At 38.8% G+C, this 22,976-nt stretch overlaps 1 long non-coding RNA gene across 4 annotated transcripts in view; it reads right to left on the reverse strand.

The window, feature by feature from the left end:
* Positions 1-2,734: 2,734 nt before the first annotated feature.
* Positions 2,735-22,976, reverse strand: part of LOC142601672 (uncharacterized) — a 264,842-nt gene continuing 244,600 nt past the window's right edge. Inside the window, exons 5-11 of one of the 4 annotated variants that reach the window (XR_012835217.1) lie at positions 20,288-20,410; positions 11,036-11,152; positions 10,342-10,402; positions 7,861-7,986; positions 5,937-6,630; positions 5,225-5,306; positions 2,735-4,682 (exon numbers count right to left, since the gene is read on the reverse strand). This is a non-coding gene — a long non-coding RNA (uncharacterized LOC142601672). Of the gene's footprint in view, positions 4,683-5,224; positions 5,307-5,936; positions 6,631-7,844; positions 7,987-10,341; positions 10,496-11,035; positions 11,153-11,273; positions 11,575-20,287; positions 20,411-22,976 lie in introns of those variants that run through there. The other 3 variants (XR_012835218.1, XR_012835216.1, XR_012835219.1) reach the window with 3 other exon arrangements.

Consider the following 22,976-nt stretch of genomic DNA (forward strand, 5'->3'; position numbering starts at 1 on the left):
CAAACACAGTAAAAGCCCTTCTGTTGCTTCTTGTTCAAAACACCCTTTGTATGCAAAAAAAAAAAAAAGAAAAAAGTTATGCCCAGCATAAAGTGCAAAAGAGGGTGTTCATGGGTTAAGTGAGGCAAGGGAGGGGCACAGGAGAACTTATCTCAAGAGGGGGATCTCACACAAACCCTATCAAATGGCATACATTAGAATACACCCCTTCATGCTCTCATATGTGGACTGCAGTCCCCAAATCAGACACCACAGATGTCTTACTCCAGCACTTCTCACTGCAGTATTTGACCACACATAGGACGGACTAGAAAGCCACAGTCAATTATTTGAATAGTATTAAAACATGATTATAAAGTGATGTCTGAGAACAAAGCTTAGTGCTTGGAAAACAACTGCTTTGCAGTTGTCTGTCAATGGACCCATGTCTTTCTGTCAAAAGAACAAGTGCTATCAACAAAGAGCATCCAGTTTGTCTCCAATACGGTTTCTTCCAGCCACCCAGCCTGGTTCAAAGCTCACTAGCAGGAATATTTACGAGACAGGTATGTGTTTGCGTGTGTGTCTATTTAATGTTTTGCTTCTTGGCTGAAGAACGGAAGCAGTCCAACTGATTTTTGACAATTCGCTGCAAAGGTGTTTTCATGGTCTTGTCTGAGACGGTGTGAACGGCCCGGTGGTGGTGATCACACCTACTGTCTGTCTAAATAGAGACACACATATTGTTAATAATACCCTGGGCCTTTCAGTCCTTTCTCATCCTGTCTCATATTTACCATCTACAATATTCTGCCTGGTTTCATTTATAGGTTAGACCTCTATAGATAGGAAAACACACTGGCTGCTGCTGAGCCTTCTTCTAGCATGTACAAGCTGAAGGGGAATAGGAAACACAAGCAGATAGATACAATAAAATTTTAAAGGCCTGCAGGATGACTTTGCGTAAGAAAGGGTTTAAAGGTTAAAAATGCCTAAGTTTTTACTGCCAGGCTTTTGATTTTAATCATATTGAAAATGTTTTTCTCTGTTTATGAGACAGAGGTTAATGCAACTTGTGGGTGAACCCTTCAATCTGTGTTCATCTTGATGTTACCCAAGAGCAAGTCTTTTCCGTTGACCAAGATGGCTAATATGGATAAAAACAGGGATGATACATAACTAATACGAGTCACTATATAAAATACTGTCAGTGTTCTTTAGCAAAACATACTTGAACTGAAGAAGCATATTTTTTGCTTCTAACTTGTGTTGCACACCGTAAGTGTGGATGCTAACTTTTGTAAACATTTTGTAGAAACTGTAAAAATTGTAATTATTACCTCAGAAAGTAGAGTCAGCTTCCAATTTTCAGCCTCCAGTTATTAAAAGTAGATGTGCTCTCACGTTTCTAAACTTTAAATCAATGTAGTTAAGCAACACTCTTACTTTGGGGGACAAAGCAGTGATGCCAAAGGTCTCATGTCCTGAATGACCTGGAAAAGGGAAAGAGTAACTGTCCACTGGTTTTGTTCGTAGTAAAAAGATGAAGAGGACAAAGAATAAACGTATTAGACAGCAGAGTTAAAAATAAAAACAAAAAAAAGAGAGAGAAAAGGGATCTTGAGCTGTGGAACTCAAGTCTTCAGTGTTTTGTACAGGTCAAGTCTGCACTGCTGCAAAGGCAGTAAATTCGAAAAGTTTGAATGCAAAGAGAGGAAGATTACTCTATACCTGCTCTATGTTCATCGTTTTCCCAAGGCACCTGCTACTAGTGTTGCTGGCTGCAGGGTACTGGGCTCAGCGGGCCCTCAGCATTTTCACTTTTTGCTAGTTATTCACAAATGGAACTAGCTATTGTACAAACATAGTTAGCTAGCTGTGGTATTTGTTAGAAATTGGAAATTCAGAGCTTGGAGGGACCTGCAGAGACTATTTAATACCACCTTCTTTGCATTTTGCTGGAAACAGGGGTATTTTTTGTTACCTGTTTTTAAAAGTAATCTCTACTAAGCAAGGTTCCAACACCAGTTTGGGTAGTTTGTTTTTCCCTTCTCGTACTCACAGAGATTTCTCTGCTCTCTGATCTAAAACTTATTTCCTGCAAATTAAGGCAATTCCTTCTCATCTTTCCTACACTGGAGGGGGGAAAAGTATGAATAAACTAACTTAAAATGGGCTTACCACTCCAATGAATATACGTGCCACCAAACCACAGGTAACACATACTGCTGGTCTGACGTCCATGCCCCCAGTTTCTGTAAATCAGGGCTTTCCCGATTTCCACACACTTCTCCCTTTCCATTTTAATAAACACTTCACCTCCTCTGTCTTATGCCAATCCCCTCTAACTTTTCTATAATGTGCGCCTCATTTCCAAATCAGAGCCACAGAACGTGGTTCTTATAAGTTTTCTGTTGCCTTATTGTCTAAACCTGGTTTTCAATACCATCTCCCCATTTTTTCCCAGCAAGCTGCTACTGCTCTCTACCCCATCGGTACGTAACGCCCATCAGTCTCTCTGCTGATCAGCACGCAATGAAACTGTAGCATGATGAGCCAAACTGCTTTGTGAGCGTGTGTCAGGCCATACGTTGCACAGGTTTCATTGACACGATTCCAAATCCACAGGTAGTTTAAGTGCCAAGTAGTCAGCATCCACTCTTGTGGGACTGGTCACCCAAGCTAGAGGAAATTTTTTCCATTACTTCAATCGCAAACATTTTAAACAGTGCAATAACAAAACGTGAACACCAAATAACAAATAGCAAATATTATTTCTAGTACACAAATTCTGTAAAAGTTCAGATAAAATACAACCACTCTGAAAACATTTCCAAAAGCAGAATCAATCACATAGAGGCTTGCAGACATCAATTAAGAAGTACTATAAACACGGTTTATAAATTATTCCTGGCAAATGATCAAATGTTTGTTAGTCTTTCTTACTCTGTATTCAGCTAACACTGTGTTGCCCAGGACACTCTTGATCTAGAAAAGCAGTTAAGCACTTACTGAACTTCTATTTAATGGAAGGAAAACAGAAGATGCACATTAAAAAAAACACATAGGAAGCAGCTATAGCACAACTGTCCCACCCAAAGTAATATTGCTGCAGATATAATTCATATAATTACCTCATTCTTAAACTGAGAATAAACACAGAAATGAAAAAGATATCTTCATCTATTGAGCAGGTGGAAAAAGTGGTAAACTTTCAAATATTCCTGTGCATTTTGTTTCACTGAAGTCAACTCAAAATGTCTCTTTGGCCTTCATGAGGTAACTGCAGACCCTGGCAAGAATCTGCTTTTGTTTGTAGAGAACGTCAGTAGAGAATCAGTACTTGAAATTGAAAGCTGATATAGCATTCTTCTGTACTGTTACTGGCAAAAATAATACTGGCTTGAGAAGACTTACAGAACCTGTGATTTCCTACCGGAGGAAAGCCCTTTGGGTTTGCATCTTCTGGCTCCTTCTGCCCCAGATCCTCCGGCTCCTGCTCCAAGCAAGAGCTCCACAGCAGTCACTTGCTGCTGAGAGCACCTGACACCAGTAAGTGCGTGCTACTCAGTTAGGGGAAGAATAAGTGGAATAATGATGGTATCATCCAATAACAGTCAGGTTTTCAGCCTTAACTGACTCTTGATTATCATCATCAAGGGCTAGATCTAGAGGAAGGAAGGTCTGTCAGTTTATACCAATTGAAGAGTTAATCTTTTAGCCACACAGTTGCTGATTTTAATGGACATAATTTTATCAATGCATTAACTTATTTTTTGCATTCTATAAAAACAGTTTTTCCTGAAATTTCCTTATTTCCTCTCTTACAAAATGGAGGATGTTCTGAAAACTGAATCGCATGTCTTTGTTCAGGCTATGGAATTTCTCTGGGTACTAGCGGCAGCCTTGTCACAACATGGGGTTTCACACAGATTAAATTACACAGCCTCACAGAGCCATAGGCCAGGATATGAATTTACATTGCACTAGTGATTTCTGCATTCACTCAGTGAGGACGCGAAAGCTTTGGCCTAAGGTCAGGGTGAGAGACACGTCTGTTACTCTCTTCTATGACAGCATCTACCTAGTGAGAGAGTGCAACACAGATCAACTCTGTAAATTCACGCTCCAGTGTAAGGTACCATAATAAGCTTTTAGCAAAAAGCCTTATATTCAAGCAACTGGCTTTTTAGACAGCTACAATGCAGTAGAAAAACAGAGCACAGTGAGCAAATGAAAGTTTGCAGTGGCCAGCTTTGATTAATCATTACTAACAACTGTCAATGAGTGAGGAGGTACATCAAATATGTTATTTAAAAATAGCTTTAAACAATAATACTGTATAACTAGACTAGTAAATTAAACAATGCCTAGGAAACTCCCAGGCACTGCAATAGTACTGTTTGTGCTGGTAAGATGGTTTTGGCCCGAGCCAAATTTTAGAAGCTAGAGCCTTCCAGGAGCCATTTGCAATAGGTAGTTCACATGTATACAAGCATAAACAAGGGCTATTCCAGCTAGTCTCAGCAGTAGCAATGCTCCTGTGCAGGTTTAATTTATTAGAACAGACATAGCCTAAGTGTGCCATTTTCTGTAAATAGGATCTCTTTAATTTCAAGAATTTAACTTTTATTTGAAGATGGAGCTCTTCTGAGAGTGTTTAAATAGCTACAACTGAGAGGACTTTCCTTTCTTCTTTCCTCCTGCAAAGGACACAAGAAAAGAAAAATGTGAAAAATATTACTGAATTAAGAGTAGGATAGAATAGACCTCATTGCAATATAGAACAGATCAAATACTCAGCAAAGGCCATAAATACCAATGATTAAGTTTCCCAGAGTCCCTAGTACCACACAGTTCTCAGAAGCGGATTTAGTTACGGTATTGATGAGGAAAGAGATTATAAGGCTCGAGGCTCTGCAGCAGTTTGACCCTTCTCTTGTTACGCTACGGGCAATGCATGCCATGTCAGGAGGCATTTAAGAACCTCCCTGGTTTTAACGTTTCCCCCAGTTTTAACGATTTATTTAATAGCATTGACTGAGATTCTTTTGGTAACAGGATTTTCTTGTTAACTGACATTCCAAATTATTTTGGAGTTATTTGTAAAGCTCATTGAAAAAGGGAAAATTACTGACTCAAAGTCCCATGGTATGCACAGTTCTGCCATACAGGTGCACAGACCAAAGGGTCATGCAACAGCTCTCCCACTGTCATTGTAATGCTCTTTCAAGAGGCCACTCACATTCGTTCTCATGTGTTGAAATTTCTTTTAAGGACACTCCAGGATCACCAGAGGGGGCAGAATTAATTTCAGCAAAACTTCCCTGTGCAAGAAATACAAATATGTTATTATCACCACAGTATGCATCTGAGCGACACAAATACAAAATCAATAATGTCAATATAGTATTAGTTCTGCTGATATTTTTCCTTACATTAACTTGTTTCATTAATAAAGTAGACTATTTTTGCATACCTGACTCTATAGAAAGTGTTACTGCATTTATTCTTATCTAATAAGTTACCTAATATTTTAATTTTTACCAATATTAATTTATCACAGATAAGACTGTGGTTGCAAACTAATTATGGCATCCAAAGTAACTCAGACAGATAAAACTCACTTGAACTGTTCAATTGTCATCTGTGATGCAGGACCTTTAATGACAAAAACTGTCATTAAAGGGAGAATAAAACTGCAAACCAAGAACCATTCCTACTAAAATGTGAGCAGGTACTACCAAGGAAGGGAGGTCAGCTGGGGCAAATTAAATCTTGATTACAAGATGACTAATTTTAAGAATGCCATCCAGTGGTAACAAAATCCCAGTGGAAAAGCAACTACAGTGGAAATGAACACCAGAAGTCTGAGTGAAATGTGAAAATATTCTATAATATATACAGATAAATATACATACATAAACAAGTATCCAAAGGTAAAAACTTGGACTTACCTTTGATTTTTTCCATGCATACCAAACACCAATAAATACAAGAATAATAAGGAGCACAAAGGAAATGCTGAAACCTGCCACTAGAAAAGCAAAAAGAAAGGCACCCATGATTCTAAGCCATTAAGAAAAGGAAAAAAGTAGTACCTACATTTGTGGTGGATAATTATGCAGCATAAAATGGTTATACGTGACACTAAAATCTTTATTCTTCCCACGAACAAAAATCTCATTCAAGTCTGGATTTATACAGATATGAACCAAGCATATTACAGCTCATTACAGTCAATGATTTTTTGGTAGTGCAAAGTATGTGCTATACTCATCTCCAGTCTTAATATACCAACAGTTAGCACTGCTCACAATATTACTTGTGCTACAGATTTTACTGAAAGAAAAAGCCCCAAATGCTAATTATGGTAATAAGTAAATTACTATGGTTTAGTCTAATAGACTGATATTCTTATTACTCAAATCACCAGAGAAATACCATGATTTGCAATTAAGGAGTGTCTTTAATATTCTTTCATAAAAAGAGTTTTTCAGGCAAGTCCATACATAGGTTTTTGGATTTTTTTATAACCAATTGCAGTAAAAGAAGTTAAAAGTTCAAAAACCTGGGTAGAGAAACAATTACTGCACAGAAGTATACATACTGAAGTTTTCAACCTACCTATTAGAGTTGACAGGTGTTGTTCTGTTAAAAGGAAAAGAATGAAAATTAGAAACATGAGAAAAATGTACAACTATGTGTAATGAAGCTAAAGCTGTTTTGCCTACCTTTCTTTTGGTAGTTACAAAGCACTGAATTTACAGTCAGGTGTAGAAGGAAACTAACTAATTATTTCCAGCCAAAATAATACATGGAAGCTATTAACTACTCTGTACCTACATTCATCATACTTGCACGCTGATTTCTGTTTACCTTCTTCATACATGCTTTGTCTCTTTGGCAGGTAAGGGCTCTGTGTGCCAGAGCACTCTCATATATTTAGACAGCTGTGCATTTACGTATCTTTATAATTAGCATAACTAAGTCCAAGTCAGAACAGCAGCTTTCTTCAGATCCTACCATGCTGAACGAGGAAGGAGGAAGAGAGCAGATAAAACTGTTGCTGCCAAAAGTTTCCTTCTTCTTTTCCCCTTTTTTTCCACCTTCACCACTGAGCCTTGAATAGCATCTTGGCATAAGAAGCACAGAGAAGACACAAGGAAGAAAGACGGCAGGTAAAATTCCCAACTCTCCAGCTAGCAACATTGCCCTAGCAGCTGCTTCAGAGACCACCACCACCACGCAATGCCTCACAAGCGTAGGAATTAAGTAAGCATTAGCCTTCTGAAGCCCTGGCCTGTACCTTTCATGCAGTTCGTAGCTGGGATCGTAAAAGCAGTCACTTCATAAAGCCTCTAGAAAGATGGGCAGGAGCAGGGTATCACTTGAGACACACACAGACCAGGTGCTGGTGATCCTGCCCAGCGGGGTGTCACAGAAATATCAAGACACTTAACAGGTCTGTGGGGCCTTTTTCTGCCATTATCTTCCTCAGTGGTTTTCTTCCTTTAGCACAGTATACCGTGCTATCCACTGATCATGAAAAGTGCCTGACCTTTTATACTAAGTGACATATTTTCTGCTTCTTGACAGACAACTATTTAGGCTGTGTTATTTGAGATGTATGAAATAGTCTTTGTGCTTCAGCTTCCACCTCTGCATAAACAGGGGAAACCTGTTTAAATCAATCACAGGGTTTTATTCCTGCTAAATTCGTTTGCCTTTGCAAATTTTTTAAGGCTTTTGGATAGAAAGTGTCATTGGGTGGAAAACCAGAGGGGAAAAATGGAACAGTGAATTCACAAGACTTGGGTGTGCCCACTGAGGGAAGAACTGACTCAGGATTCAGAGGAAACAACAAATTAAAACACAGACCTGGACTGTGATCATTTCCATGTGGTGGTGTTTCTGTTTCAGGAGCTTGCACGACTTTGGAAGGAGTTGAGAAATTATATGAGAATGTTGTGGTTGCAGCGACATCCTTATTGTTACACAGATATCCTAAAATTAAAAAAAAATAAAATATTGCTGGTATATGTCATACCAGTTACTATTAAGATTGTTTGATAATTCCTGTTATAAAATCCTACTTTCAAATGCTCATAACTTGGACAATCTTGCCTGCCATTTTACATTTGGAATGTTTCCCTCCATCTGACTTTTCTGTATGAACACTTCAGTTGAAACCATTAAGACATTTCTCAGAAAAAGTTTTGAGAAAACAAGACTGTCATTTACTCAGCTTAAAAAACATATTTTCATAGATATTATTCTCAGGTATTGTTTCCTTGCTTTGGAATAAGAAAATGAAATACATAAAGGAATAGTAGCAGAGCTATGGCTTTTTCTAGATCTGAGCACTCTGAAAATTAGCAGAACCATTTTCATTTGCTTTGATGGGGCTTGATAGGATACGGCAATTCACCTGGGATGTTTATTGATAGTCATTCTCATTCTCGCTTTTCCTCTTGCCCTATGTGCTTCTCAAATGGGAAACAATCCCATTAATACAGATGATGACACTTGTTAGCTTGCTTTAGTTAAAAATGAAACTCCCTTTCTTTCACATTCCTCCTCAACTTCAATTGCAAATTAATAAAGAAGATTTGGAGAGGAGTGAAAGACACTTTCCCTGAACTTTTTGTGAATGATAGGAAGAGAGCAAAACTATACCCTCTGTTAAGTTATTGAAGCATTTAGCAGATGCTTTCTTACACAGTCTCAGTTGTGACATGAAAAACAAACCAAAACTTCTTCTATAGAAGCAAGTTTAGTCAGTGAAGTTCCAGGAGGTTCCACATGGGAAATAATTGGTTCTGAAACAGCACAGGGGGACAAAGCTGTGCCACGTGAGATTTTTGGGCATACAAGTTAAGCATCAAACATCCTACATAATTTTGTGTCCCCCTGAGATCTCCTTATCTATAAAGTTCTGCCTAGAATTACCGCATCATCTCCAGGCATAACATTCACAGCTTCTCTGGAAGGGAGCAAACAGGTGCACCCATGACATTGCAATAAAAAAAGAAGAGTACTTAACGGGCAGATGCTGCCCCTCTCTCTGAGAATATGCCACACTTGTTAGCCATGGGCTTAAGTTGTTCAGTGGTTAGGACAAAAAAATTGCTTTGTCACTGTGAGGCTTTTCTAGAACTCTGCCAAGCAGAGCACAGCTCTGCAGAGTGGGCCTGATGATATACGTATCTCCATGAGCTCCTTTGAAAAGGGATGGCATAATTTCTCAGCCAGGCTTGTGCTCCTGAGAGCATGTGTATGTTCATGATAAGGCGGCCCTTTAGCCAACCCCCCATCACCTCTTAGCACCATCTTAAATTCTCCCTCTATTGCTGCCTTTAGTGGGACAGAGGTGTAAAGAAGAAAATGCCTTATGTCTTCGCACCAACCTAAACTTGTATTCTTCTTCTTCATAAGGAAACAACGTTCTAGTGAAAATTTATGAAACCAACACAAATTCTAACTGCTAAATATCAAATCCTTTCATTATTGTCTAATATTAGACACAAATTATGTAAGGGGTCTCTGTTACATCATATCCAGTTACAAATTCTGAGTATTAAACATTTTCATTAGACAGAAATGATACAGAAATGAATGGAGTCCTGCTAGTCCTAAAAACACTAATGGTGCAGTTGGGAATAAGTTAATGAAACTTGCAGAGTGAGATACCACCCCTTCTCACTTCTGCTCAGTACATTTACAAAGTCTTTGTGGGATGACTAGGAAGACCTGGTGCTTATTGTTAAATGGCCTGCAATCATGTAAGTTTTTGCTTTCTTTGCAGCATCATTGAGATACTGCCACTGTATCTGTAACTAGCAGTGCTGACAATAAAAAGGGACAAGCTGTATGTGTTGTCATTTCTCTTGTTCTACTATTGATTGTTGGAATATTGATCATTATTGATATTAACATTTATTTTTGTCATTCATTAACAAATCTAAGATGACTAATGTTGCAAGAAGTCTTACATTTTATTGGCATGTGTGTCCTTCTGTACCTGCAGTAGATTTCTTTAAAATACAACAAGCTAATGTATTCTTGAAGTTTTATTATTAAGGATACTACAGATATTTGTATGGCAAAATAACTGCAACAATCACATACTTTTTAAGTGAGTTATGTCTTGCTGATAGAGATGTAACTAAAGTAATCATTCATGTGGTACAATATAATAATGCCTAGAGAAAACACCTTCAATAATTGTACAACAATTTATAAATCAAGTCATATGAATTAACATTTAGAATATACTTAGGAATATCTTGAAAAAATAATTACAGGTACTGAAGAAAAAGTAATAGCTGAGAAAACAAATATAAAGAAGTGTTCACTCACCTGTAAACACCAGAACAAACATAGGTATTGCTGTACGCATCTTCATTTTTACCTTCTGTATCTGCAAAAGGGCAAAACCACAGAAAACAAACCTGAAAAATCCCCAGGCTGCTGTCCCCACAGCAAAAAAGCCGTGTCATTACCCCCTGAGCCAACAGACCTCAAAAGCCTAACCCTGCTGCACTTATCATTTCCTGAGCTGCTTATTGGCTGAATCAGACAGTTTCCTAAAACAGCTGTTACAAGGGCTGAGATGCCCCATAGGCTGTGTAACTCCAGGAGCTCTGGAAGCACTGAAAAGAATTTACTTACTACCAAGTGAAGTGTGCAGGGAGCACAAAATTAGGAAACCAACAGCTAAATGACAAGTTCTACTCATATGTAAAAACAAGTTCTGAACGGCACATTTCTAAAATACTCTATTGTGATGAGGATATTCTGATATGTCACACCTACAGAGAGATTTTGTGTAGATCTCAAAGCTCTTTGTAAGCATGGAAAATGTATCCTTTCACAGATGGAAAGCCTGGACACATGGAAGTAAAATGCCTGTTGATCACAAAAGACAAACCGTTGTCTTTTGCACTAGTCACAGATCATAATATATTCCTAAATATTCAGGGCATCATCAAAATAAGTATTCAAAGCAAAAACCCCATTGCCAGCCTGTAAAGTGTAATGATTAGTCACATACCTAGTTATTTAGGATCATTTAAAGAAACAGTATTATGCCTTCCATAGCTGCTTCCCAAGTGCATCTCAAAATTGTTGGTCAATGTTCCAGGTGGTCTGGCACAGGTATGTACTTCATCTGAGGGTAAAGCGCAGATGATGCTGAGATAACTATTGATAATTTGAATAAAAAGGAACTAAATTTGTCAAGCAAAAGGAGTTTGCTTGGCAAACTATCATCCTGCTGTCAAAAATCTCACCCTCTTTCTCTGCTGAGACGATTTCTTTCAAAGTATACAATAGTACAACCTGGAATACTTGTGTCTCCATGGACTCATGCACTGTCCTACAACTCACTGTTAGCAGGCCTTTCCTGGATGTTCCTCAGCCATGAACCTCCACACATGAAAAACATACCAGTTAGACTTTCAGGAATGACAAGTTGCTATCTCACCAAATATTAACAAAAAAACCCCACAACTGTTTACTGTCTCTCTATATGAATAAATTGCCAAATGGCACTAAAAACAAGCAAACATGAGTAACGAGCATTTGGATAGACATTTCCATTCCACAAGACAGCATAATGCTTCCAACAATGTTACGTTAACAGGTTTTTTTCAGTGCAAACATTCTTATCTTTTCTTCTGAACATTTCTTTATCAGGTCATAGCAGACCTTTGCAGTAAGAAATGCCAGCACAGAGTTTTCTGCCTTCTAACTCTATTGCTAACTAGCACAAGAAACCACTTTCATTATACATCCTTTTTTCTTTCAAAGACTGCTCCCAAATTATTGTGTAACAAATGTTTTCTTCTCAGACTTTGTATGAAGAAAAGATCCAATAACAATTATGTTTTCTGTCCCTTCTAATAATATCTTATGAACATTTTTACTGGAGTAAGAAATTAATATCTTCATGCATCTTCTGTGTACATCAAAAAAAAGTATTCAGGCAAATTCACAGCACAAGTGGAGAACCACAGCTCTTTCTACAGCCGATGGAAAGAGGCGATTCAGAGGGAGAGCCCCACAGAGGCACTGTGAATTTCTGAGGGGCCAAAGCCTGTCCATCAGTTCAGCTGGATCTTAGCAAAGTCTCACCTCTTTTGCCTGAAGTCTGACCATCTAGTTAACTTGTCTAAAAGCTGTCCATTCTGCCTACCTTTTCTACCTTCAGGCACTCACTTGTAAACACTGAGGAGGGAAAAGGTACAAATAATGAAGATGCCTACCCACAGGAGAGGAAGAGGCTTGATAGAATGTGTAGGATGCTCATTTGCAACTAAACATAACAGAAATCTTCCCTTGGACCACAGAGCAGCTCTGTAACCCATAAAGGTCAGCTCTGTATTGATGGTCCTTCTGTTTCCCCTGGCTTGAAGTCTAAAACCCTCAAGCCCAGTGTTCTCTGACAAAAATACTGACAGCATTGTACTGACTCGGAACTGACAAAACCTCTTTCCAATGTACACTTTATAAAATGGTACCAAACCCCCCAGGCCTCCTATTTAGGAGAGACTCCTCATCTAGGTGACCTGACTTACCAAGGAGTACTGATCCCTATTATTTCAGGACCTTTCCTGAATTACTGCCTGTCACATAAGCACTTTCAGAAAGGAAGGACTGGGGGCTAAGCCATGTATATAGGAGAGACACTTGCATCTCTTTACAGACATCAAAGGTTTAAAGGAGAAATAGATTTAATGCTTCAGGATCACGCACATTGTACCAAATTTGTATCACATAAACATCATGCCTACTGGACCACCTACACTTTGCTGAATGATGAAAGTTCTATACAGTGTTAGAAAAAGGGAAAAAGAGATCTATACATACATGTGTGTGGATATATATTTTTTAAAACTACTTTCTCTTACACACTGGCTTTGGAGAGTCCAATTTCTGATAAACAGTGCCAGTTAAATGGCCAGGTAATTACATAGTTGGTGGCTACTGTATCTTCATTTCTCCTTGTACTTTGCAGCAACCAATTAGATGTTATGCCACAGGTACAGGTCCTTTCCCTATTAGCTCCTCTCCTAAGTTTTGAGATTTGCTTTGTTTACTTCTACTAGAATTGTTGGGGGAAAAAAACCGCTACAATTTGTTAAAATGTTTTGATTTTGAAATAGTTTGGGGGATGCTTTGGTTCTGATAAGTCTCTGATAGAGAACCATTAAATTTCTGCCTGACTATAAAGCTCTGCTCCCAGAGTTTGGCACTTCATGACAGACATACATGTGGATTCTTTTGGACACGGGAATGCACAGAAGTTCAGACTCATAAACAGCCTGACGATAGGTAGCCCCACAGACAGGATTTTTAGAGTTCCCAGGTGTATTATATGCAAGAAACAAGCTTAGAAGTTTTAACTGAGAAAGCATGTTTCCCAGATTTCCATCCCTTTGTTATCTGGAGGCTAAAGTGAGCCTTGAAATCCTGGGATCTGTGGGTCAGCAATACTGTACAGCTGCATTTGTGGCACCCCATACTTAAAAAACAAAGTAAGGTGCTTAAACTGAAGTCATGTATCTCTGAAATCAAACAAAATACAAAACCTATGGCAAATAAAAAATAATTGCTTTGTTTTGTAGAAGTTATTTATATACGAATTTGGCCATGTATGCCAAATTTTATTTATTCTGAGTAGAAATCACAAATACATTAATTAACCTAAAGGACAATTTTTTTATTAAAAAAGTGGGTAGTAGTTATTACGGGTTGTCTGTCTAAAAAAATACTTGATGGACACCATATGATTCCACATGATCTACCAGAATGTGCACTGCCATGCTGTGGGCTCTGTACAGATACTTGACCAGGAAACAATGCTTGCTTAAGAAATGCTTGAGCCTCACATCTCTGACTCTATATACCAGGCACATGGTCTAGAGACATCTGGATTCAAGCACAGCTGCCTGAATGAGTGTTTAGGACACATTTGACCTGATCGCAGGCCAGTGAGCTCAGATTTAACTGTAATTCTGTTCTCAAGTGCAGAGATGAAGTACTGAGAGACAGGCTGTTAATGTACTTTCCTTTCTCCCTTGCAGGGAATCCGAGTCTCCTCTGAAGGTGGCATCATATACAGATCTTTCCCACAGAAAATCAACAGTCAAGATGTCAGTGGTATTGTTATTGACTGCTGAAGAACAGATGAATTTTGCTTATAGTGCGATTTTATGATCTTGATCCTTCTTTCAGTTCCTCCATTTCTCTTAGAGCCCATATTCTCTATAGAATGCTCTTAATCTTCACACCTGTCAGTCTCTCTACTCTGGTTGTCATATCTTGCACTTTTGAAATCTGCTGTCATTGCCATTGCTAGCAAGAATGCCAGAGTGAATTCAGTCAGGAAATATAAATACAGGCAACAGAGAAATAATTAGCCAAGAAAATAGACCATATTCATGGTGGCAGCAAAGTCTCAGCACCCTGAGGGTCAGATGAATGCAGGCCATGAGATGAACGTACAACTGAGCTAAGGTAATGCAAGGAAGAAAAATCGGTACACTTAACTTTTTGCATAAATACCTTAATCAACAGTAACGAAGAGTTACCGAGAAGAGTTGCCAGCATGTGCAGAGTTGCATTAGCTACTGCCCCTGAGGAACTGAACTGTAAAAAGTAAGAGTACCATCAAGTATGAAGCACAAAAAGCAATGAAGCACAGCATCTTACTGCTGGAAAAGTTGCCCCTTCTCTCTACAGCCTGTTAGCCTGTATATGTAATTCTATTTAACATGAAATGAAAACTTGTAGCTCTATGGGACAGAAAGATTGTGTCCAAACTTTTGCATAAGGAAGCTGGCTTCTATATGCTGTAAAAATTCAACTGTCTTGGTAATAAATGTTCCTGGCAACAAGTACTGGAGAATAGTATGAAATTATCCTTTCAGAGTAACTTGCAAAATGTCTGAAGGGTTAAATAATTTTCCAGTGACTTCAGTGTCATGTGATCATTCAACGGCTTGTTACAGCATGTAAAAAACATACGGTCCAAATTTCTAAAATTTTGGATTTTTGCACACTATTGCCAACGGGAGAGTCCAAGTTGTAAGTTGAAAAAATCTCTCTTATTTGCCCTGTACCTCATAGTAATGCTATGTTATGTCAAAACAAATCAATGTGTGATTCTTTCCATCTTCTAAAACAGACCTCTTAAAGTTAATTTAAAAAAAGAATTCACTAGGAAGCACTCACATGACTCAGGGTTACCAGCACTGCTTTGCATCCTGCATAGTGGGTTAGGCTCTACTTACAGAATTTGATTGTTACTATTTTCAATAGTGTAGAACCCTCCAATATTTAGAAACCTCTCAAGTATCACATGATTTGCAAACAGCAGTTTTTCCTCATGTCACACACATTGATTTCATGTCTACCTATTGTATGTGGCTGGGAGCTGTGGATGGTGCAAAGTAGCAGACTGGTTGAACAGAAAATTATGATTGGGAAAAATAACCATTAAATTAGAAACTGTATTACATCTAATGATCTGCTTGCAAGACAGCTTCCATTTACTTATAAAATAAGTGGCATACCTCCTAAACCAACAGACCTTTGTAACAAGATATTTCCTATAATGTGATTCAAAACCATTGCTGCTGCAGATTAAGTCACACAAATTGTAGTTTACCGGTCTCCTTTTCTGGTCCTCATACATATAGGCATGTACACCCACACTTACGGTTCTTTTTTCAGGCAAGGCTAAGGAAAACCTCCAGCTATATCCCTGCTGAATTTTCCTCAAAGTTATTCCACTAAGGAAGCTGGGTTTATCTATCCCCCTGAGGAATGAGCTGCCAGGATCCCTCTTTTGCAGGTTTTCACAGAGCTTGTTGCCATTTGTGGCTGACTTGTACAGTCCTCTTGTTACACAGTGCTATCACCCACAACTGAGATAACTGAATGGGGCAGACTTTTTGAATCTCGGTGGCTAATGAGCAACCTGATTGTCACATGTGGAAGAAATTTTGCCTGTTCTAACCCACAGCGACTTACCGGTAGGTTCTCTGTCAAAAATTTATGCAGCGCCTAGTGGATATAGGAAGTGGAGGTAAGTACTTCATTCCTCTTCCTGCTTACCTTGGCATAACTACTGACACCACACAAGAAGCCTCAGCAAGCAGAAATCACTGCTGTCTTCCACCTCATGTTTGGAGAACTTCAAAATTCATATTATCTTTGCCTTTTGAATGAAAAGTAACATGTTGGCCTTTTACATTAACTTTTACATTAACTCATTGTTCCAGCTGTCTGTACTAGGGCACCAAATGTCGTCCAATTTGAAGAAAATGTCCTCTTTATACCAGAAACCTGTATAACACAAAATTTCTGTCTCAAAGCATTTTTAGTTTCATTTAGGTCTGTTCTGTTTCTCCTACCTGCCAAAACTATCAATTCCCCATAACACCTACAGGAACAGAGGAGATCGATCTGCATATTGAATTAAATTCCCTCAAAGTTATTCCACAAAATGATCCCATTTATTGAGGAAGGACCTTTCACAGGCCTGGTGAAAAACTAAGCCCTAAACTCGATGAAAGTTTGCCTCCTGTAGCAACAGCTCTCATTTTCGTGCTTCCCTGTTTGTTTTACAGTGGCATAGTCCTTCATTCACAGACTGCAGGTAGTAGTTTCAATTCAGCACCATATACAAGTTGCTGAAGTGAGAGACTGTCAGCTATTTATTTTTCCACATATGAGCATTTCACTCAGGAACTATAAAATGCTTCATCCTCTCTGCATTTGGTAACGGAGAATAACATTGAGCCCCTTGTGTTTTAGTTCCCTTGATCTATTGACCACACATTTTAAGGAGAGGCTGACAGCTAGCATGTCAGTTATTTTCAGATATCTGTCTCTGTCAAATTCAGAAATCCCAAGAAAATAAACGAAGTGCAGGATTATAAATACATGTGAAATCAGAGCTGTCATCACTCTCAAGGATTTTCCATTGTGCCTGCTGCACTATTTTTAAGCTAAGATTTCCCAGATGTTTAGTAGGAATGTTTAGAGAGTAAAGCATTTCATTCTTCTGATGGCTGCAACATTCTTAAATTTAACCTATTCAAAATTGGGGGGTTGTGCCTGATTTGTTTTTCTCAATTGTGTAAGTGGAATAGAATAATAATCCCAAAGTTTAGCTAGCCTACATAGCTCTTGATGCCCTGAAAGCTGTTGTTTCCAATCTTTAGGTACACTCGGTTATTCAGAAGAATAAAATGTGACAGAGACACCCTGAAAGGATGCTCCTTGTGTGTGCTCACCCTGGTCTTCAAAGGCCGGCACTGGGTCTGTATTGCTTTGAGCCATAGAGGAGCAAAGCAGGAATTATGTTCCACATCGTGCTCCTTCTGCTAACCACTGGTTTACTGAATGCAGCTCAGACAAGACTGATTTAAATTACAAATTTTAATTATGATTTAAAATAGGAAGAAGCAAATTTTATCTCAAATGTTTATCTTACTTTACCTTGCTAATTTATATAACTGAATACCTCCATCTTTCTGGTCAAGCAGAAGGATAGCTATACATTTTTATGTAAGTAAATACAGTTTGAACACACTTACTTAGAAACCTAATTTTTATGCTGGTTGAGAATGGTGACTGACCCATTTTCTATGTCCCCTAAAATGGTTCATTTTACTTGCTTTTTTTGTCAAACTGTACTTGGAAGGAAATTGGATTCCAGCTGAAAATATATAAAAGTTCTAGAACTAGATCTTATATCCTTGCACTCATAATGAGTCATCTTGTGATTTTTACCCTCATTATGGCTCAGACTATGGATGATCCAGTCACTAACACAGCCTTAAAGGCAGGAAATATCCCCTCTGAATCCTCAGAAAAGGCTGCTATTCTCTGAATAGGGCTAAGGTACCTACAGCCTCCAGGTGCTTGAACAGTGATGCACCCACCAGAGCAGTGCTTTGGCTTTCTTTAAAACACCAGTAGTGCGTATTTACTACCTGAGTACTATTTTTATGTGTGGTTTTGTTTGGTTTTCTTTTAATTTATAAAAGTTCCCAAAGTTCCCTCAAATTAAGTTCCCAAGCTTCAGATTCAGCTGTATATGGCTGGTAGGTATGACATGGGACATATGGCAGATATGTGCCTTCTAGTGTATTAGGGTACTGTAAGACACACCAAGTGGCAGTACACATGGTGGGCAACTGAACCAGGCCCCTAGAGAAAGCCTAGTAATAAACTGCTGTAAGAATAAGCAGGAGAATCTACTATGATAGATCAATAATTCCCAAATCTGTTTTTTCACAGACTCCTGACAAATGGGGATTGATGCAGGTTTCATCTTCATTGGGTTATGTCAGGCATGACAGGCAAATTGTGTGTTACTAGCAGGGATGATGAACAGGCTCTCAAGGGCAAAGGGGCTAACTATGGCAATGCACTTCCCTTTCTGTGACATGTGAATCAATATACACTGGTAGTAAGTTGTACCCCTGTACTGCTTCCGAAAGTGTGCCTCGTGTTCCTCGGGCAACGTGTGCGGTACTCTGGATCGCTACCGCCTTACAGACCCTAGTCAGAGGACCACTGCTAGACAGCCAACATGATAACAGGATAAAAACGTTTACCTTAAGAATGTTCTGCTCATGCTTGAATTAAGATTCAACCTGTTTCTTATGTCTTTATTAAAATAAAAAAGTTTCCCCATTCCAAAGTTTTGCTGTACTTTGTATACAGTCAGCTACTGTAATTTACTGTCCTGCTAAGTTCTTATATAAGCTGCAGAAAGCTTAAAAGGTTGTAGCTAGGTGGCTTGTGTTCACTGCCCATAGCCATCAAATTATGTCAGAAATGAAGTCATGTAATTGGCTCTGCCGCCCAACGCACAGATTTTAAGATTGCACGTATGTCTCTCTATGTTTAAGTGGATTTGGCATGGTTTATATTACAGGGAAGACTAGCTTCTGTACACACCTCCTTTTCTTCCCACACTCTCTTTTCCTCTCTCTCACACATACATACACATGCTTTTACTCAAGAGATGTTCAATAACAAGAATGCTAAAGTTCTTTGACAGTAAGCCATTAGCCCCCTCGGGACACACCCAATAAACAACTGAAACAGCTAAGAGTTTTAGGCATCTGATTTCTGGAGAAAACACCAGAACTCTGCACAAAATGCCTGTCTGATGACGAGTGAGATGAAGGCAAGTTGGAGTGGCGACCTACAGAGCCTGCATGCTGACCCCGTGTGTTACCATCTTGTAGGAAATGTTCATTCTGCAACAGCAATGGCTGGCTGCAACACTGCAACACTGAGCCTCTCTGCAGCTTAGACGCTTGACATAGTGCTGCAGGAAGATGCCTTCATTCATCTAGTATTTTAAATTAAAAATCCATCTCAGTATCCTCCTCTTTTAAAACATAATCAGAGAAGAGAGCAACAGCCCACCTCTTCTGCAACAGACTACCTTTCAGAGCACTCAGAGATTCAATTCCTTTACCAATATGAGAAGACTCAAATCCACATTGCCAGCGTCCGTTACCACCACCAAGGAGACTACTGTGAGTCTTTCTTTTAAAATTGGATTACAGTGCAGCAAAGTGCTTAAGAATGGTGGGCAGGATGCGAGAGCAAAACTTCTTGCCGTTGGTTAGGGTACAGTTTTGGAAGGAGAGATCTGAGATTCACAACCCTGCTGTCAGCATTATTTCTGTTCTTTATCTTGGTTTTATTACAATACATATCTACAAAGTATTAGTGCATACATTCAGATATTAGATACTTTATATATAAATTTGCTAGTACTTCTCTCAAGTTTGCTTCTCTCAGAGCACAGTTTAATACACTTCTGATAACACTGTTAACCATGAATTATCTGTTATTGGCACATCATCAAGTTACCATTAGCCAGAGAAAATTTCTCATTACTTAAAGTCTGAGCAACATACAGAGATCCACTTCTAGGGAGATATCCATACACCCTTTAGAAGTTAGATCTACCAAGGCACAAGGAGTGCTTGGGCCTTTGTTACTGCCCATTGTTTCTATAGGTGACAGGATAGCTGTGAAGTTCAGAACTGCTTTGCAGTTTGATTGCCATTTGACAACATTGTTGTGAAGGAAATACGAGATACATTTTCCTACCTTTATGCCTTCCCACAGGAAACAACAGCCTGATCTGAAATGTCATAATAACTAAAGTCTCAAGCTCTGAACCACTGTAGTCTTTGAGTGGGTACTTAGGCATCCCATCTTCTCAGCTAAATTCCAACGGGCTAATAACGCCATTACTTACTTAAGCCTCATGCATAGCTTGGAGGCCATCTTGAGCCTCTGCGTTGTAGTCTGCACTGGAAGAAGCATGACATTTCCAATGTAGGTTTGGTTCCTTTTCACAGAGTGAGGAAGTGACAAACACCTGAAACAGATGATCCAAATGTGAATGTTTTTGCACAGTATTCATTTTTATAAGTAAGTAATTTTCTGTAGTCTTACAATTAGCATAAATCTTTTTGCTTCCCCTAATACAGTACATTTCGATGTTAGTACATTGGATTTAAAATATTGCAAACTGATGTCAGAATATTGAAGAAAGGACGCTACTGTATTTCACGTTCTTGCAAAGAAATGCTTTGGAGAAGCTTTGAATACTTTTCTCTTCCCTGGGCACTAGAGGTCACCAGTGGTACAGACACAAGCAAAGGGATCGGTTTTATGATCTTCAGCAACACAGAGAGAGGCCTCAATCCCTCTCCTGCGACTTTCATTTAAGTTGTTACTGGAAGTCCTTTGGCATCTCGATTTTTGGAAGAGCGAGAAGATTAAACTATTTCTTTCAAGCACGATATGTCTCAGATGTATAGCTGTGTATCTATTTGAAAGGGATGGGTGTCTCTTGAAAATATGATTTATTCGTCCCTCTGATACTTGAGAGTTCCTTGGCTGATACCTGCTGTATTTGAGCTCTGAGTAATGTTGTTGAGACAGAACCACAGAACACCCAGCAGAAACACATGTTGTTTCAAACGAAACAGCATGGCCCATTTCAAGAAAGAAACAGTGCTCCTTTACTGGTTCCATGTGTGGCGTGTGAAGGGTTCACTGAAGCAGAACGTTCAAGAACACCAGTTGCGTTTTTTGACTAAGAGACCACACCATCTTTTAATACATTCAGGACTTTCCATTTCTGAGTGACGCTTATGACAAAATACCCCAAGTCCTCTTTCATGTGAAGAGGCTCAGAAATGCTTAGAAATCTATGCTAGAGTACAGCCATTCCTTAGAGAAAATATATCCAGCTTTTAACGTCTAAAAAAATGTAAATTTGCTTAAAATATTTTTTATCAGATCAGTAGTTAAATTTAACAACCATCAAGTTTACACACTCTATCAGCTATTTATATAATGCACGATACTAATATAATCCTCAATAGAAGCAGGGTTTTTTAGCAATGATTCATTTTATGAAAGCGTTGAACTGGTACAGCGTAATAAACATACTACTGCAATTATGGAGACTGACTATAATCAAACAGTACTACCTAACAGAAAGTCTTCTTGGTGAGTTTAAAGTTATTCCTATGTTAAATATCAACAAAGATTGTTTTGTCAAAAGATTCCATAAGATTTTGGTTATTAAACCTATCACAGATTGAAATTTTGGAGAAAAGTCTAATGAAACTGCAGTAAGTAGCAATACCACATAGGTTTTTTTCATGCTTGCTTTCTTCACCTAGGTTTCATCTAACTTTGAACTCCTTTTACTTTGAGGTGCAGTACATAAAGTATTTTAAAAGTTACGTAAAGTTAAAAATTAGGCAGGCAGGAGAAATCTTACCCTTGAAAGAAGTAAAAACAACTGGACACTATATGCTACATATTTTCACTACTTTGTTTAAAATAGCATATTGATGTACTTAAAACACTTCAGATCTGCGTGTTATTTATGATGCTGTAAACATACAGAAAAGCATGAAAGTCACATTTTCCACTGCATCCAATGAGACAAATTTAAAATTACAGCTATTGGAAATCTGTTTTATGAGCTGTGTGAAAGGTGTAGTGAAATGCAGTGCTATAAACTTTGGTCTACAATACCCTACGTATTGCAACTCCCAGATAGTGTTAATGAAAAGAAAAATCGAACTAAATTGAGACTTCTGGCTACGTTCTGATTTCTCTACATCCTTTTGAAAGCAATGTGACAGTACATGTCAATCTAGCCCACATCTTATACATCCTTGTATTAGCAAGACACAAAGTAAGAATACTGCAATGTATGAGTTAATGCACTACTTATGATCAAAGGTAAGCAGGGAAGACAGCTCAGCTCAGCATGAAAGACTATCAAGGGGTTGTGTGAAGCTTTGTGAGTCAGGCAGCAGATCTGGGACACAGAACTTGGTGGAGGGTCTTTTCTTGTGAGCTCCTGCAGCCTCTGCTCGTGGGCTTTTTTCCCTTCTCTCCTCCTCCCCCTCCTGTCACTAGCCCACAGCAAATGTCAGCTGAGTGTAAGCGGAGCATAATGTGGCATACCTACAACACTGCCGTGCCTGTGCACAACCCGAGGTATCTCTTATACCAGGGCCAAAATGCATGGGGGAAGGAGGAGGAAGCGCCGGCAATAGCTGAGAACTGTGCTTGTATTGGGAATTCACCATGGGACAAATCTAATTGCTTTCACCTTCTTTTGGGCCTCCCATACATGCAACACAGCATCAATACATATCAGATACGGTCTTCACTGCTCATAGTATTTGTCCAGTAAGTCTGAACTGGACTTATTTAAACAAATGTTATTTTTTTACTTAGTGTATTCATAAAGAGGCTGGTACCAGTGAAGAAAGGGAGTTAGATACTGGTTTATGAGATACAGCTCTACAACCACTCTACAACAACGTTAGCTTTCACCTGGATCAGTTCTCTGTTGCCTGTACCCTGTCGTCAGGTATGTGTGTGTTATATCGGCACAAATGCTGGTGCTG

The sequence above is a fragment of the Balearica regulorum genome, chromosome 4, assembly GCF_011004875.1.
Source record: "Balearica regulorum gibbericeps isolate bBalReg1 chromosome 4, bBalReg1.pri, whole genome shotgun sequence".
In the NCBI taxonomy this organism is placed as follows: domain Eukaryota; kingdom Metazoa; phylum Chordata; class Aves; order Gruiformes; family Gruidae; genus Balearica; species Balearica regulorum.